This window comes from Anomalospiza imberbis, unplaced genomic scaffold, assembly GCF_031753505.1.
Source record: "Anomalospiza imberbis isolate Cuckoo-Finch-1a 21T00152 unplaced genomic scaffold, ASM3175350v1 scaffold_69, whole genome shotgun sequence".
Taxonomy (NCBI): Eukaryota; Metazoa; Chordata; class Aves; order Passeriformes; family Viduidae; genus Anomalospiza; species Anomalospiza imberbis.
The window spans coordinates 303,025-321,260 of NW_027100303.1; the positions used below are offsets into that span (position 1 = coordinate 303,025).

The 18,236-nt window shown below is 53.9% G+C and overlaps 2 pseudogenes; one reads left to right on the top strand and one right to left on the bottom strand.

The window, feature by feature from the left end:
• LOC137467576 (uncharacterized) overlaps nucleotides 1–18,236 on the top strand; it is a 441,429-nt pseudogene that overhangs the window by 152,728 nt on the left and 270,465 nt on the right.
• LOC137467577 (zinc finger protein 850-like) overlaps nucleotides 13,175–18,236 on the bottom strand; it is a 214,022-nt pseudogene continuing 208,960 nt past the window's right edge.

Below are 18,236 nucleotides of genomic sequence, written 5' to 3' on the forward strand. Positions count from 1 at the left end.
CAGGCAGGATCCCTCACCTCCCGACTGACAGCTGCCATCTCTCCTTCAGCCATGCGTGTCTGTCTGACAACGTCCTGCAAAGTTCCTCCATCCATGTATTCCATCACCAGCCAGAGATCTCCATCGACAAGGAAGCTGGAAGAGGAAAGCAGTGGCATGGAGACCAATGTGCAGTGCTCAGTTCCCCCATGGAAAAGCCTGGAGGGGAGTTTTGTTGCCAGGTCACTTGTCAATGAGGACAGAATCCGATGGAGAGACATTCCTGCCAGGCTGCACAGCCCTTGGGATCTGCACAGTCTAAAGGAGGAGACCCCTGTGAGAAAGGAGAGGCCTTAGATGGCAAGCAGGTGAAAAATGCAGTTTAGCAAAGGCCCAGATCAATGTGGACCCACAACACTGGCCCCCAGCTGGTTCAGCTTCTGAACTCAGCAGTTCCACCCTTCCCTGCAGAACAAGGCAACACAGCTCCCAGGCTTATCCAGGGGAGGAGGCCGGGCAGCACTTGGGACAAAAGGGGTCAGAAAGTCCCTTCAGAAACAGGCAAGGCCAGTGACAAATGGGCAAACGAGGCATTTCTGGGAACAAGAACCTGGTCTTCCTGGCATCTGCAGCAATGGGAAAGGGCTGGGAAGAAGAAGCCAAGGGAAATAATTTCTGCTGTGGTTTATCAGCACTTGTTGTAAGACACAGAAAACAGGGTCAACTTGAAGGGGAAACCAAACCAAAGCAACAAAAGCACATGGAGGGAGCGAACTGCCAGGCTGTTGATTTAGGAAAATACATCTGGGTCAGGCATTTTCAAATCAGGCTACAGACTACGGATGCCAGGAAAGGTTAAGGCAGGGCCCGGGCATGGGATAAGGCCTGGAGCACTCACCTGTCCAAAGAGCTGACAATGTTGGGGTTCTTCTTGTCCTGCAGGAACAGGAGCTCATTCACAGCTCGTTCCCTGTTCTGCCCTCTCAGACTCATTTTCTTTATGGCCACCTGAAGGGACATTGCAGACCTTTCACTGGAGGAGTCTGTGGCAGGAGGCCGCAGCAAACACGGAGCGAGTCTTTTTGGGGCAATGGAGCCGGGCTGTGCCAAACTGCCTTGGGAAGGGACACCAGAGCTCAGCAAGTGCCATTCCCACAGCCCATTGCTCTGCTCGCTGGGGGCTGCTTACAGGACACATGGCCAGAGACATTTGGCCTTGCAAGCTCTGCAGAAATGGCCCCTCAGCTGTCAGCCTCCAAGCTCTAACCACATTCTCTGCACCTACAGTCTTCTCAAATGGCCTCAACACTCTCATTATTGTTCAAACACATTCTGCAAGCAGGAGGTAATTCTGGTTCTGTGCAAACAGAGCAAAACAGCCGGGAACCCTTTAGCAGTTCTATGGGATTGGGTCATGATTTCAGATGCAACTGCTCTGGCTGGGATTGCACAACAAAGCAAACACACACATCCATTGCCCTCCTTGCATTCCTTTGGGCACTTCAGAAGGACCAAGTCTGTCCCAGCTGTGCTCATCAGGCTGAGACGGCTCTGCCTGCAGAGGAGCAGCCTGTGCAGGAAAGCTCTGCTGGCCCCCAAAGCTGCAGCCACAGCTCCCAGCAGAGGGGAGAGCCCTGGAGAGCTGCCAGACGTGCTGGGCGTGTTGACACTGACCTCTCCTCCAGTGGCCCTGTCGAGTCCTTTAGAAACGGTTCCAAAAGCCCTGGAGACAAAACAGCAGAGAAGAAAGAAGCAGCGCTTTAGGCCCTGGCAGTGAAAGCCAGCCCAGACAGGAGATCTCTGCTGCCTGCAGCGTTCACAAGCACCTGGGGGCATCGACCCTTCCAACAACAGCGCAGCAGCCACCAGCCCTCTGCCATGCAAGGTGTGCCACAGAAAACTGAGACCCAACACCAAGGAATTGGGCTGGAGCAAATCCCAAATGTCCACGCTGAACTGCTTTAGTTCAAAACCTGAAGTGAGCAATGGGTGTCTAAAGAACTGGAAAAGAATGCATTTCATCCTTTCCCATTTCCTGCCTAAGACCTGCAGGATCCACAAGGGCCCTGCCATCAGGCAGGTGATGCATTTTCCCCCAGAGTGCATCAGCTCTGTGTCTGTTACTGAATGTATGGGCTCTACTACCTGTGCTGGAATAGAGCACTTATTACTTCAGCTCTGGTTTCTGTTTCTAAACCATTAGGTTGTTAATCCTGACCAGAGGATATTTTTTGAAGCAAAATATTTGAAAGAATTATCCTTGAGAACTGTTTTCTGACAGTCACCAGATGGTGAGTGGCTCTTTTAGGCAATCCAATTCCAGGGACAGAAGATCTTCCAGGTCCTGCTCCTTGCTGCAGGCAGGACACTGTCAGCCTCAGGGGCCTTTGACAGTGCCTTCTGAGCACAGGTATCAATTCTGATCAGGACTAAGGGACAGCAGGATGGTACCCCAGTGCCTGGAGGTGTTTGGAGCTCTCCTGACTTCTCACTTGATCCTGCACCAGCACAACACCTGGGCCTGCTTGTGCAGAAGTAACTGCCGTGCACTTACCCTTGGCCAATCTGCTCCACTTCCAGGTATTTCTCGGCAGGCTCCGCCAGGCTCACGGTGTTCCCTGAAAGAAACCACGTGGAAGACGCTCCCTCCCAGAGTGAGACCCCGCCTTGCAGCAGAGCCAGAATGCAGCCCCCCTCCCTGGGGCCGTCAGCCCCTTGGTCTCAGCTGGGGAAGGACAAGAAATGACCCTGGCACATTCAGCTGCAGAGCAGCACTGGGTGCAGCTGATGCCGAGACACACACACAGCACCCTGCTCTGGCACACAGGAACAGAGCAGACGTACTCAGCTGCATCAGGCACCACTCCCCTCTCCCCGCTGGCTGCAGGGCTGTGCTGCTGTCAGAATGTTCAGCCCAGGATCCCACAGCCGAGGGAGGTTCAGTGTCCTCTTCCCAAGCACAGGGAGCTTCTCCGTCCTCTTCCCAAAACGCTGCAGGTTCTCCGTCCTCTTCCCAAAACGCTTCAGGTTTGCCATCATCTTTGCAAGCCAGGGGACGTTCGCTGTCCACTTCCCATGCTGGGAGAAGTTCAGCCTCCTCGTCCCGCACCAGGGAACATCCACCGTCCTCCTCCCACACCAGGAGATGTCCACTGTCCTTGTCCCACACCGCAGGAGCCTCGCCACTGTGTTCCCACAGCGTGGGATGTTCGCCCTCGTCTCCCAGAACAGCGAGAAGTTCACTGTCATCTCCCGGCACTGAGGGACGTTCACCATCGTCCGCTGGAACAGCGGGAAGCTCACTGCTGCCTTCCTCCTCTTTGGCCTCCTCTTTGGAAGCAGAGGGAGCCAGAGGAGGTGCTGGTGCTGCTTTTGTGCCCTGTGGACAGACGGCAGCGTGAGGGATGGGAAGTTCTGTCTCAGTTATCACCTTATTTACCCTCAGCTGCACATCCAGCTGCACTAAGCAGAAATTGGGTTGGGAGCTGTTCAAACTAACAATGGGCTAAAGTCGACAGAGCCCCTTATTGTTGGGAATTCCATATTCCACCATGGCTAGAGCCAGCAAGCAATGCTCTGCCTGCAAAACCAGACCTGCAGCTCTTCAAAAGCTCTTCAGCAGAAAAGGAGAAAACTCCCAGGGATCCCTTTGCTGCTGCAAGGACACTGACAGGAACTTTCCTTCAGCCTCCCAGGCTGGCACATGGCTGCCACATGCCGAGCTCACAACTTGCTGCACAATTCCAAACTCCAAAGGTTCCTTTCCCACTCACCGAAGGAGGAGCTGCTCGGGATCCACTCATGAGGTGCCCTGCAACGGGAGAGGGAACATGAACCAGATGCTGTCAGGAAAAAAACTGCCTGTGGTGGGAAATGCCCCGGAGCAAGGCAACCCCGAGAGAGCATTTTGCTTTCACAGCGTCCCTCCAGGAGCCACAGTCCCTTCACACAGCAAGAGAACAGCACAAAATACTGGGCTGGGTCAGCTCTTGGCTGGACAGGCAGTTCCAGGCTATGCTGCCACAGACTCCCCGCTTGAGGGAACAGAACCCCCCAGGGCTCATTGCAAATGCTGTGCACGCCCCGCTGGCTGCAGACACCCCCTTTTCCAGCTGCAGCTGCTGCCAGGAGCTCTCCCAAAGCAATGGTGTCTTCATGGCAATTTGGTTACAAAGTCAGCTCAGGCCCAGAGGAAGAACAGCAAGCACACAGCAAGCCCAAAGCCACAGCACCGAGGGAAAACCTCGACTTACGTGCCAAGTGGGTTAAAAAATACCCCGCATACGCCACAGAGTACAGCGTGCAAACTGCAGCAGCCACGTGCTGGATCATTTTGGCTGCGCTGCACACGTCTGCAGACTGTAGCCCTGCAAGCACAGAAGGACACCCGTCAGGGCTGGGCTGGCTGCTGAGAATGCCTCGGGCAGGAGGATCCTCCGGCAACGAGCAGTGCCCAGAGCCACTCTGGACACTGAGGCCTCCGTGTGCCACAGCAACGGGAACACCTCGGGGACGTGGCAGTGCTCCTGTGACATCACAGCAGCAGCTCACGCAGAAACCGCCTGGAAGGTTCTCCTGTGTCACAAAGGAGCACAAAGAACCCTCCCAGGGCACACCCTGTTGCCCAAAGGATCCAGGAGGAGCTCTGAAAATGCAGCAAACAAGGACACCCCATAGCCCAGCCTGAACACTGAGGAGGAACAAGGACGGCACCAAAGCAGAGCAAACATGACCTTTAGTCACTGACACTTCTGGCTAAAACCAGCAAGCCGTGTTCCATCTGGGATCTTTGTTCTCGTTCTAAAAACAAGCAAGGTTCTCCACTCTAAATATAGAGAAGGCAGGAACTGGGCAGGAGGTGGGATGAGGAAGGAGGAGGAGGAGGGAGAGAGGAAGAGGAGGAGCAGGAAGAGGAGGAGCAGGAGCAGGAAAAGGAGGAGGAACAGGAGGTTCCAGTGCCCCCTGTGGCCACAGTACCCTTGGCCCCGGGACCATCGCCCCCAGCTCATCCTGCAGGTGGGAGGGAAGGGGGAGCTCGTCCCAAATCTATCGGGGGGTCCCTGAGAGGGTTTTTTTATTGGGGTGTGTTTGGAGCTTGCAGATTGTGGAATTGAGCCCCAAATATCGTCTGGGAGGCCCAAATAAACCCTGGGTGGGTTTTTTCTCTCTTTGTGTGTAGGTTTGGATCTTGCAGGACCCCAAAGCTGAGCCCCTTGGGGGGATCTTTGGGAGTCCACGTGGCCATTGCCCAGGGCCAGCAGGGGGAGGACATTGGTCCTGGGGACCCCCGGGGGAGCAGAGGAGGGGAACCCCTGCGACCCCTGGAGTGGGCAGAGCAGAGGGCGATGATCCTGGAGCTGGGGGACCCCCGGCTGGCTGGAAAGGGGGGGAGCCTGGAGAGGAGGGACCCCTGGGACCCCTGGGATGTCAAAGTAGAGCATCAGGGCAGAAGGGACCCCATGGCCCCCCAAAAGCCCCTGGATTATCCCTAATCAGGACGTCGGAGAAGGGGGAACCCTTGGAGCCATTGGACCCCCATCATCCCAAGGAAAGCAAACCTCTGGTGCGCCAAAAGTGGAGAGATCAGAGATAGGGAACTCCTGGGTGATTTTTTTTTTTTTTTTTTTTTTGGGCTGAACCTTGATATAGTGGAGATTTCCATGGACACAAGATTCCCAATGACTTCTTGAGATGAACTTGGGCAAGGAGGAACCTCCAGTCCCAGGTGCTCTCGTTTTTTCCTCAAACCAGGATTTGTCATTCTCAGGGTGTGGCTGGATGGAGGAGGAGGAAAAGCCCCGGAGATCCTGCCGGAGGAGGGGCTGCAAACCCAGCCCAGGGAGCTGTGGGGAGGAAAGAGCCCCCCTGAGCCAGGAAGGCGGCCGGAGATCCAGCTGGAGCTCAGAGCTGGTGGAGAAGCCTCATGGCAGGGAGAAGCCTCACAAGTGCTTGGGATGTGGGCAGGGCTTCAGCTTCAGCTCCAAGCTGATCTGGCACCAGGGAATACACACTGGGGAACGGCCCTACGAGTGTGGGGAGTGTGGGAAGAGCTTCAGAGAAAGCTCCAAACTGATGCGACAACAGAGGATCCACATTTGGGAAAAGCCCTACGATTGTGGGGAGTGTGGGAAGAGCTTCAGAAGAAGCTCGGCCCTGATCCAGCACCAGGTGGTCCATACTGGGAACGGCCCTACGAGTGCTTGGAATGTGGGAAGGGCTTTGGGTGGAGGTCTGCCCTGAGAAGACACCAGCGCATCCACACTGGAGAGAGGCCCTACGAGTGTCCCTAGTGTGGGAAGAGGTTTCAGACCAGCTCCGATCTCCTCCTACATGAGCGGATTCACACAGAGGAGAGGCCCTTCCGCTGCCCCGACTGCAGGAAGGGCTTCAAGCAAAACGCCCACCTCACCATGCACCGGCGCATCCACAGCGGGGAGAGGCCCTACAAGTGTGGGGAGTGTGGGAAGAGCTTCTCCAGGATCTCAAACTTGACCCAACACCAACGGAGGCACCACTAAGGGAAGCCGTGTGAGTGCCCCGAGTGAAGGAAGAGTTTGGAGTGAGGGTAGAGCTTCGTGCGCTGCTCCAGCTCCATCCCCCATGGGAGGATCCGGGCTGGATGATCCCCAGTGATCCCCGTTGGGCAGAGCCCTGGTGATCTGTTGTCTTGGTGATTCCTGTTGGGAAGACACCTGGATGGAGTGCTCCACATCTTCCTGGCTCCCCGTGGGCATCTGGATGAACCCCTGGCAGGAGCATCCATCAGGACACAGACCAAAAATGGGAATTCCTTGGGGAGAATGGATTTGTTGACTTTCAACCCCAGGACATCTTTTGCATTAAGTCCTATCTGCTGGTGGCATCAAGTAATACTGAATGGTCTTGGAGGTCTTTTCCAATTTCAGGAATTCCATGATTTTGATTTCCTAATGCCAAAGGGCATCTTCCAGAGCCAAATGGTGAAAAAGTGGGGAAAAGACCAAGACTTTGGAGACAGTGGGGTGAAACTCCACCAAAAAAGGGTCTTCCCTTCTACCCAAGCATGTGGATCCTCAGCCGGCAGGGACACGGAAATCCTTTCCTTTTGGCCTTGGTTTTCTTTTCATTTCTCTTCGTCCCTTCAAAATGTCCAATACTGAGGTAAAAATAGACATTGAACTAAGACATGGGTGTGGTCATGGTAGGACACAACATGGTGGGACACAGACATGGAGAGTGACATGGGGACACATGGACATGGAGGGGGACAGGGCCATTCATGGGGACATGAGGGGACACAGGCATGGATGGAGATGTGGGGACAATGACAGGGATTGAAACATGGTGGGGAGACAGCCATGGTTGAGGACATGGTGGGACACGGCCAGTGACATGTGGGGACATGGCCATGGCCGGTGCCATGGGGGGAACTTGCAGGGGATGTGGGGGATGCTGGGTTTGAGGGAGCTGAGGGTTCCTGGGAGGGACTTGGGCCTTGCTGAAGTCTTTGGGGACCCCAGGCCGAGTGGTTCTGGCTGCGCTGGGAGACCCCGGCGGAGGTTCTGGGGCAGCTGCTCAAGGACCCCTGCTTGATATATTGGCTGAGTCAAGCTTCTCATTCCTAACACTCAGAATGCTTTTGGATTTCTCTATTGGCTTTTTGAATTTCTCTACTGGCTTCTGCATTTCTCTGCTAGCTTTTTGCATTTCTCTGTTGGCTTTTGCAGGTTCCTACTGACCACGAGCATTTTGCCCTGCTGCTCAATACTGATATCGATTATTGATAATTCCTTGCAGCTGCTCGCTGGCACAATAAAATCTCAGAGTTGGCATGGACAAGTCCAAGGCTGTGTGAGCTTTCTGCCAGGTTTTGGGAATCCTTTACGAATCCATTTCTCACATCCCTGGGCCCCCCCCAGTCCTGGCGCTGTTCCCGGGGGTCCCGCGGCTCCGGGGGGGGTCAAAGGGGAGGGGGTGGAACCCCCGTGATGGGTGGGGGGCACAAAGGGGGGTCCGGGCCTGGTGCTCGGGGGGGTCGGTGCACGAGGGGGGCCCAGTCCCTGTCCCGGTGCACGGGGGTGGCGCTGCCCGGGGGGTCCCGGTGCCTGGAGGTGTCCCGGGGTTCGAGGGGGGGTCCCGTCCCAATCCCGGTGCTCAGTGAGGGGGGGATCAATGCACGGGGGGGTCCTGGTGCCCAGGATACTGTTTTTATAGCTATTTTATTACTATTGTGAAAAATGCGTATTATATGATTGACCCTTCGCGAATATTAACTTGAATACCGTATGTATTATGTTGGAAAGTTATTTTGTAGTGTGAAAAACGTCATTTGTTTTTTAAAATTTTAAAAGTTTAATAGTAATAAAACGGTTATAAAAATAGTAATACAATTAGAGTAATGAAAATTTGGACAATTAAGATTAGGACAATATGAGGCAATAAAAACCAAGACTTACATGCCCCTGGATGCTTTTAGGGCACTAAGCCGCTAAAAATCATGCCTTGTGAACAAAGAAACAACTCTTAAAAGCAACAGCCTGTTGCATATTCATACCCTTCACACATGATGCATACATTTTATTTAAAACAAAGAGCTCTGTCTGGTTAGTGTCAAATCTTGGTGGCGTCTTTAGGTCTGAGCGAGGCATGAAGAAGTTCGTTTCTCCTGATAAGGAAGCCACAAATTCTTTCTTTAGAAGATTTAGGTGTCTTGTGGCTGCTATCTCGATGGAGTACCTCATTCCTTTCTTAAAAAAATATCCCACATACACAGTTTCTATTTGAACCACAAAAGCTACATTTTAACTACAAAACTACAGTTACCATACCATTAAAATGCTAATACAGCACTACTAATCAATAGAACACAATACATATTCATTTTAGTATTTGCGAAAAGCCAATCTTTTAATCTGCATTTTTCACATGTAGTACTGTATTAATCTTTTGTAAGTAGTGTGGTGGATATCGTTTTAGGTTATATCATAATGTCCAAATAGAAACTATGTGATGTAAGATATTTTTTTAGCAGCTCAAGAAAGGGATGAGATAGCCAAGAAATCCTTCTCAAAGAGATAACAGCAAGAGTCACTGCCTCCTTACTGGAAAAGACAAACATCATTCCACCTCCTCTCCCGTTCCTTTCATCTTTCAATGTCCGATTTCATTTATCAGCCAACCTACACTTTGTTTGTAATGGCAAATTATCTTTCTTCCCTTCATTCCCCTGAAAATTCCCCAGTTTATTTTATCCCCTAACCTGATGCATATGCATACAATTGATTTGCATATGCATTAACCTGCCTGATCAATGTTGATGAGCCTGAACAGTTTTTCACTCCTGGTGTTTGCGACCCAGATTCAGTTTTTTTTGCCTGTTCCGACCCCAAATTAAGTGAAACTCTCTCTTTATCTCTCTTTAACTCAGACACTTGTATTCTTCTTTAAGTTCTGTGTGGGAACCCAGGACGTCCCTCTGGCTGCCCTGGATGGCTCGAGCCCCTGGCAGGGGGCTCGGAGACCTTGGCACGGTGTCAAGAATGCCTGTGGCTTCGATTTCAGCCCATGGAAAAACTGCCAACGTTGTATGAGGAATTACAAGCCACGAGGGTTTGAGTAGTGTGGTAGGTGAATTAACACAGGGTGAAAAAGTAGAATTTTAGGGTTTTAAAATAAGGGGTTCAAGGGCACAAGCTGGAGGGATTTGGGTGTGTCCTGACCTTCTTCTCCTTCTTCTTGCCCTCCATGTCTTGCTGCGATGGTGACATGTGGATATTCTCAGTTCAGTCAGAGAGAAAAAGAGAAGGTTTTCTAACCAGGCGAGAGCCTGGGAAGCAGTTGGGAAAGAATGTAAATAATTCACTAATCTCTCTTGTTGTTCACATTGTTTATAGATATGTTCTGCCACCGTGCGTCATTCACTGCACACCAGTGGTGTGAGATGTTTTTACTCTAAGACCAATGAAGTTAGTCTGCATGATGTTCCCTATAAATAGAGCGGTGCATTTGAAATAAATCAGAGCTTCATTTCTTGCCTTCTAATTTGGAGTCCGTCTGCTCCCGTCCTGCTCAACGGCGACAGTGACACTTTTCTATTGGTTGAAGGTAAAGACGCACTGTACAACATAAATGATAGATATTGGCATGTTATTGTAAACATAGTGCAGGTAGTGTTTAGTGTAAAATGGAAACACCACCCCAAGGGGGTGGGAGTCTGCCACAGACTGACCTGCTAGACAGACCGCAGCTCCTTGAGAAAGCACATTATAGATTGTGGGAATCCAGGGCATCCCTCTGGCTGCCCTGGAAGGTCTGGGACCCTGGCAGGGGGTCAGAAACCCCCCTGTACAGAGCCCCGAGAGACACTGTCTCTGATCTCTATCCATGGAAAAGAGTTTTCAATCTTACAGGATGAATTACAAGCTCTGACTGCTTGATATAAGTAGTAATTAGTGTGACATGGGTGCAAAAGTAGAATTTTAGGATTCTAGGTAAGGGGTTCAAAGGAGGCAAGATGGAGGAAACTGGGTGTGCCTTGTCCTTTTTCTTCTTCTTCTTCATGCCCTCCACGTTTCACTGTGGTGTTGGCATTTTTTTATTGTTTAGGCTGGGGACACACTGTTCAACATGGGTGATAGATATTGGCACGTTATTGTAAATAAAACACATAGTAGTTTTTGGTACATAATGTTTGTAACATCCCACTGAGGGGCAGAGCCCCGCACGCTATCCTGCGAGACAGACCTGCTGCAGGTCAGAGAGAAAATATTTTAGCTAAGAAGAAATAAACACCCTTGAAAACCAGCACAGATGAATTACGACTCCTTCTTTGGCAGCGGGGCTGAAAGACAGAGACTTTACCGTCTTGGGATCATCTAAAAATCACAGATCCCAACAACAGATAAGAGAAAATAAATGACCTTGAGAAGCCAACCCTATTCATTCCGACTTCTTCTTTGGCTGCGCAGGCTGGGAAGCAAGGACTTTTGCATTTTTGGGGTCACCTCTACTGCCAGACACCTGAGACCTGGGAATCGCCCCAGAGCCCCCAGCCCTCCTTGTGCCTCCTGCCCCCTCACCCCAAGGGACTCCGGTGCCTCTCCCAGTCCATCCCAGTGTCTCCCAGGGACCTCACAGTCCCTCCCAGGGTCCCCAAAGTCCCTCCCAATTCCTCTCAGTCCACAGCCATTCCAATAAGAGTCTATCCCAGTCCCTCTAACTCCACTCCCAAACCTCCACCCTCTCTCCCAGTGCCCTCCCAGTCCATTCCAAGTCCTTTTCAGCCCAATCCCAGACTTCCCCTCTGTCCCAGCCTTCCCCCACCCTATCCAATTTCATTCCCAGTCCCTCTCAATGCCACACCAGCCCTCTCCCACCTCTCCCAGTTCCCCCCAGCTGACCCCAGTGTGTCCCCAAACTCTCCCAGGGCCCATCCCACTGTGTCCGTCCCGCTGGTACCCTCGAGCTCCCAGCCCGGCCCTGGTCACCTGCTCTGCTCCGTGATGGATTTCTAGCCTGCCCACATCCAGCTGAGGTGGTTCCAGGGCCAGCACTAGCTCTTGAGGCATGTGGTGGTCACCGACGTGGTCCCCAATGGGGACTGGAGCCACCAGCTCCTGGTGCTGCTGGAAACCCCCCACTCCCAGTGCGGGGTCACCTGCAGCTGCCAGGTGGAGCACGTCAGCCTGGAGCACCCCCTGAGTCAGCACTGGGGCACGTCCCGGCTCCCACAGCGCCAGGGACAGTGGGAGAGGCACTGGGGGGGCTGGGAGGGGGATTGGGGTGTGCTGGGAGCAACTGGGAAGGAGTTTAAGATAGCCTGGTTTCAATAGGAGAGGAGCTCGGGGGTGTGGAAGGGCTGAGAAGGGGTTTGAAGGATGCTGGGGAGGGTGGGATGGGGTTCCAGGGGTCCTGGTGGACACTGGGAGGGAGTTTGGGGGTGCTGGGTGTGACTGGGAGGGATTGGAGTGAGCCTGGAGGAGCTGGAAGGAGATTGGGGATGGAAAAGCAGAGGTTGGGATGAGATTGGTTGTGCTGGGAAGGGACAGGGAGGGGTCTGGGTGAGTCCTGGTGGGGCTGGGAAGGGACTGGGAGAGGGTTTGGGGGTCCTGGGGCTGTAGGGACAACTGGAAAGGGGTGGTGGGATCCTGAGGGGAATGGGAGAGGTTTTGGAGGGTGCTGGGGAAGTTAGGAAGGGATCTTGCGAAGGTTTCAGGAGGTCCTGGGTGGGCTGGGGGTGACTGGGAAAATGCTTGGAGGGGCTTGGGGTGTCTGTGAGAGGTTTTGGGGGGTCCTGACCCCTGCAGATCCCCCAGAGATGTTGCCGGACGCCGCCCACAGAAAGATGCCAATGGGGATGAGGGACTCCGAGTTGGGCTTCATCTTCCTGGCGCTGGGGCTCGGCTTCTACCTGGGCAAGAAGGCCAGGGGGTTCCCGGGGGTCGTGTCCCCCCTCCCCCAGAGCATGTCTGCTCCCCGTGGCCCCCAGCCCGGTGTCACCCCTTTTCTCTGCACACAGAGCTCCTGAGCCGCAGCCGGCCACAGCCCCTCCCCGTGGTCTCCGTCCCCGCGCTGATTTTGGGGGGGGTTGTGTGTCCCCCCAGCCCTGCTGTCACTCTGCCCCTGGCATGGGGACAACAGACCCAGCCTGGGCACACGGAGGGAATTTATTACCAACCAAACACAGCAGCACAAGCAGAAGGGAAAGAAATCCCTCCAACACCTTCCCCCCACCCAACGGGGATCACCCACAACAGGGCTTATCCACGATGGAGAGACGGGGACAGCCGAGTTTAGACCAGAAGCCAATTTCATTGAGGGTACCAGGGGTTTATACAGGGTTTTACTTGTGTGGTGCTCAGATAGGGCTCGATGTTTGCTAACAATTTCCCATTGCTTACACATTCTTCATGACATCATGGCACCTGGGAACATTATCTTATCACAAAGTCTCACAACAGGTTGCTTGGTCACTTCTTGCCCAGGGAGACTTAAACTGTGTCTGTGTCTCCCACAGTTTCTGCTCAGTCAGGCCTCAGATATCGGCCCCTTTATCAGCTCCATTGTTTTCCTCTCTGTTTTCATCCCCATTCGGGGGCACCAGGGCTCTGCCCAACGGGGGTCACTGGGGATCATCCAGCCCGGATCCTCCCATGGGGGATGGAACTGGAGCAGTGCACGAAACTCTTCCCTCACTCTCTTCCCTCACTCCAAGCTCTTCCCTCACTCGAGGCACTTGCAGGGCTTCCCTTAGTGGTGTCTCCGTTGGTGTTGGGTCAAGGTTGAGCTCCTGGAGAAGCTCTTCCCACACTCCCCACACTCGTAGGGCCTCTCCCCACTGTGGATGCGCCGGTGCACAGTGAGGTGGGAGTTTTGGTTGAAGCCCTTCCCGCAGTCGGGGCAGCGGAAGGGCCTCTCATCTGTGTGAATCCGCTCATGTAGGAGGACATTGCAGCTGGTGTGAAACCTCTTCCCACACTGGGGACACTCGTAGGGCCTCTCCCCGGTGTGGATGCGCTGATGTCTTCTCAGTTTGGAGCTCCGCCCAAAGCTCTTCCCACATTCCAAGCAGACGTAGGGCCGTTCCCCACTGTGGATCACCTGGTGCTGGATCAGGTGGGAGCTGTGCATGAAGCTCTTCCCACACTCCCCACACTCGTAGGGCCTCTCCCCGGTGTGGATGCGCCGGTGTCTTCTCAGTTCGGAGCTCCACCCAAAGCTCTTCCCACATTCCAAGCACTGGTAAGGCCGTTCCCCAGTGTGGATCACCTGGTGCTGGATCAGGGTGGAGCTGTGGCTGAATCCCTTCCCACACTCCCCACACTCGTAGGGCCGTTCCCCAGTGTGGATCCTCTGGTGCTCGATCAGCTTGGAGCTGCAGCTGAAGCCCTGCCCACATTCCAAGCACTTGTGTGGCTTCTCCCTGCCATGAGGTTTCTCCAGAAGCTCCGTGCTCTGGCTGGATCTCCGGCTGCCTTCCTGGCTCAGGGGGGCTCTTTCCTCCCCGCAGCTCCCTGGGCTGGGTTTGCAGCCCCTCCTCCTGCAGGATCTCCGGGGCTTTTCCTCCTCCTCCATCCAGCCACACCCTGAGAATGAAAAATCCTGGTTTGGGGAAAAAAACAAGAGAGCACCTTGGACTGGAGGTTCCTCCCTGCCCAAGTTCATCTCAAGAAGTCATTGGTGAGTTTTTGTGTGTAAGAACCTCCAAAACACTAAGATTCAGCCCAAAAGTCCTGCAAACTTCTAGACACAGATCAAAAACTCCCCAAACATCAAAAGTGAGCAAAAACCTCCTCCAAAAGATAAAGATTCAGTTGCCACATAAAACTAAAGCACCAACATTTAGCCCAAGCAAGCTCAGAAACACCAAGATTCACCCCGTGAAAATCCTGGATCCCCCTCCACAGTCACCTGCTGCATGTGGGGGGAGCAGCGCTCCTGGGGCTGGGGGGAGGCAGCAGATACAGGGAGGGGTGGAACCTTGTGCTGCTTCCTGTTTCTGCTCCTCCTCCTCCTCCTGTGACTCTGCTCTTCCTCACACTCCTCTTCCTCCTGCTATTCCTCCTTCTCTGGCACAATCCCACCTTCTCCTGCCACGTCCATCATTTGACCATTTTGTTCCTCAACCCTGCTTCTCCTTCCCTTCTCCTCCTGCCCCCAGGCCCAGCACCCACTGCCGGCTCCCTCTTCCCCCAAACCCACAGCATCCCAGCGCAGGGGCAGGGATGGAGCTGGGGCAGGTCGGGCTGGGGCAGCGCTGGGCTCTCGGCCGCTTCCGCCCGCACTCGGTCCCCACTGCAGCCGCTCCCGCCAGGACAGCGCGGGGGGGCCCGGCCTTGGCGCTGCCCCACTCCCACCTCCCCAAATTCCCCTCGCGGGGCGATGGGGCCGAGGGGGGGGCGCAGGTGGAGTCCAGGTGGGGAACGCTGGGAGCTGCGAGTCTGCCTGGCAACTGGTGAGTCATCAGGGCCCTGCGCTCTGATTGGCTGAGCTCTGCCTGAGGGCTGGGGCTGCAGCAAAGAGGGGACACCCTGCTCCAGGGGGGATGTCCCGAAAACGGGGGACCCCCATGAAAGGAACAGGAGGAAAGTGTCTTTACAAACAGATGATGTGAATCTGCTCCGAGACACGGCCAGGGACCTGCACATAAGGAAGTGACAGGAGAAGCCATCGCTTTCAGGACATGTTATCAATTGATGACACAGACTGCTGCTCAGCCAAGGTCCTGCTCAATTCATGAACTTCCCGAAGAACAACAAAGACTTAACAGAGCCAGGAATATCGCCTGCTATACAATAGTGGGGTGCATATGAAGGGAGTATGTACTAGGTGGATTGGGAAGTCTGCACCTCTCCAGTACTTCAGCCAGTGGGGAAAGGGAGAGGGAGATGTGGCCAGGAGAATTGGGATGAAAAGGAGGCTGTGTGCTCCAACAACTGCAGAGATCCCATGGGGAATGTCCCATGGCCTCTCCCATTTCTAGGAATGAAATTACTTTTATAGGCCTCCTCTGTCTGCTTTGTGGACAGAAACCTCTGCTGATGTCAATTTTCCCGCACACCCTGGGGCTCATCCGGAATTCCTTCCACTGTCCGGGGCGGCGGGCAGGGAGTGCAGCTGAAGGTGCCTCACCCACTTTGGGTGATCGGCTCCCTTGGCTGGCGGCGGCACCGGGGATCGATTGGGGACCCAGGAGTGACCAGGAGACAGACGAGGGACACATCAGGGGGGTCTGTGAAGAGTCAGCAGGGAGAGAGCACTGAAAATCTCAGCAGTGAGTGCACTGGGATCTTCGGGGAGTGAACATGGCAGGGCACCCAGGGAGGGGAGAAAAGGGAAAGCCAGGCAGGGGTCCTGGCCAAAGGGATGATGATCCCAAAATGTCTCTGAAGGGTCCCTTGGGAGAATGTTGAGGTAGTTTGCACATTCCCCCAGAGGTAATTAAGACATGGACACCCAGGGGAGCAATAAGGGAAGTGGAGAAGGGATTTGGACAACAGGGGATGGATGGTGTTGGTGTGCTGGGAAGGGATCGGGTGAAGGGCAGTGTGCAGCAATATGGTGAAGGCAAGAAGCAGCAGGAGGAATCTATGTGGTAAGAAAAAGGATGATGGAGAAGAGGAGGAAGAGAAAAATATAGAGGACTGAGATGTTTTTCAGCACTGTTTTATCCTCAGAATTTGCCAGCTGATCCAGATCCTTTCCATCCCGGGTTTCCCGGAGAGGAAAAGAAGGAGGTCAGGATGTCAGGGGGTTTCTCTGTGGTGGGCAGCGGCAGCACCGGGCGCAGAGGTGCGGGACCGGGAGCACGGGCTGGGGGCCAGTGGGGAGCTGTGGGGCCGGGCCGGGGCTGTGGGGCAGCCGGGGCTCAGCGCCGGGCGCTGCCTGACCCCACCAGCCCCGGGCAGGGCCGGCAGTGGCCCCCGGCCCCCAGGAGCCTGCGGGACGCCCCGGCCGCTGCCCGGCCCCGTGGAGCTGCCGGCCCTGCCCGCCGGGGGGGCCGCCTTTGGACACTGCGGCAGGACAGGGACCGGCTCTGGGATACGGGCTGGGGAGGGGACCCTGAGCACAAGGAGGAAAACAAAGACACATCTGGGAAATGCAGATTGTACATGGAAGGATCAGGATTTTCTATTAAGCATTTGCTTTGGGTCGCTGGAGAAAGGAAAGACTTTGCACAAAGCTCAGCAGCTCTCAGAGGATGAGCACCCACAGGCAGTGAGCGGGGCTGCAGGAGCGGCAGAAGAAGGCCCTGGAGCACTTGGGCACAAAGGCACAGCAGCTGAATGCAAGAAGGGATGAGCAAAAGGCCAAGCTGAAGGCAAAGGCCATGGCACAGCTCCTACAGCCCCTCAGGGATCAACCCCAGGGCCCAAGGGGGCCCCAGCACCCAGGGGACGGGGTCGGCCACAAGCACCTGGCAGAGGCATTGCCCTCCTGGGCAGGGGAGAGCCCACCCAAACAGCCCCTGGGAAGGAGTCAGGGCTCCAGCTGCAGGGCACAGGGACACTGGAAGCAGAGATAGCAGCACCCTCAGGAGGAGCAAGCCCACCCCTGGATGGACATGGATTGTCAGGGCTGTCACAGCTCCCACCCCACCGGGGACCCACCACACTGGAGCCCTGGAGAACATTCAGGCTGGGTCTGCAGCGAGAGGAGGCCACTACTGATGGACACAGGGGCCTCTCCATCCACTCTGAATCTTAGACCTAACGGGGGAATATTGTAAAGGAATGTTTTATTATTAAGGGAATAAATATTTTATTATTAAGGGAATAAATAATACCAGCTGAGCTGGTATGATTTGTCCAATCACTATTAGGAGCTGTGGGGGATAGGTTTGAAATAAATTAATTTCTTTTTCTTCCTACTATGATTGTAATTAATCAGGAAGGAATTTGACGGTGGCATTGTCATATTGTACAAGGTGATACAGAGGCTATTTCTGCTGCACCTTTGTGTCAAATGTCTGGCAAGGCCTATGCTGAATTTAACCCAGAGGTGTGGGCAGCCCCAGGGAAAGAGGGAAAATCTGATATGGAGCCTCTCCAAATTACTTTGAAGCAACCAGGACAAGTGGTGTCTACAAGCAACACCCTGTTCCAGGGGAGGGAAGGAAGGGCTCACAGCCTGGTACAGAGTCCCTGCTAAATGCAGGGCTTTTGGAGCCAGGGATGTCTCCCTACAGCTCTCCTATCCTGCCAGTCAAGGAATCAGATGGCTCCAATAAGGAGGACAAGAAGGAGTGGTAGACAAAGCCTCTGTGAAATGGCTGAATTTTCTGGCCAAAAATCATCTAATGAGTATTTGAAAAAAAAAAAAAAGTGCAAATGGTGGAGGAAAAGGTTAAATATTTGGGACATATTTTGACTGAAGGTTTGTGGTGGATTGACCCAGAGAGGGTCTAGGCAATCTCAGAACTAACGTTACCCAGGACAAAAAGGAGCTGCGACAATTCTGAGCATTAACAGGGAATTACAAAACCTGGATTGAGGATTCTCTGCTCCAGACAGAACATTGTAGGACTTTTTAACCCCAGACAGCCTCAACATTCTGGTATGGACAGGAGAAACAGAGCAAACCTTGAGAAAATGAAAAACCAAAAATATTGATGCCTCAGCAGTGGCTCTTCCAGTCTCAGTAAAGAAACTGGAATTGTAGGTGAATGTTAAACAGGGCCATGCCAAAGGAATTCTTGGGCCAAAATGTTGAACCCAGTGGCCAGAGTGGCCTCATTGTCTGCAGAATTGTGCAGACACAGCTTTAAGGGGAACCCAGGC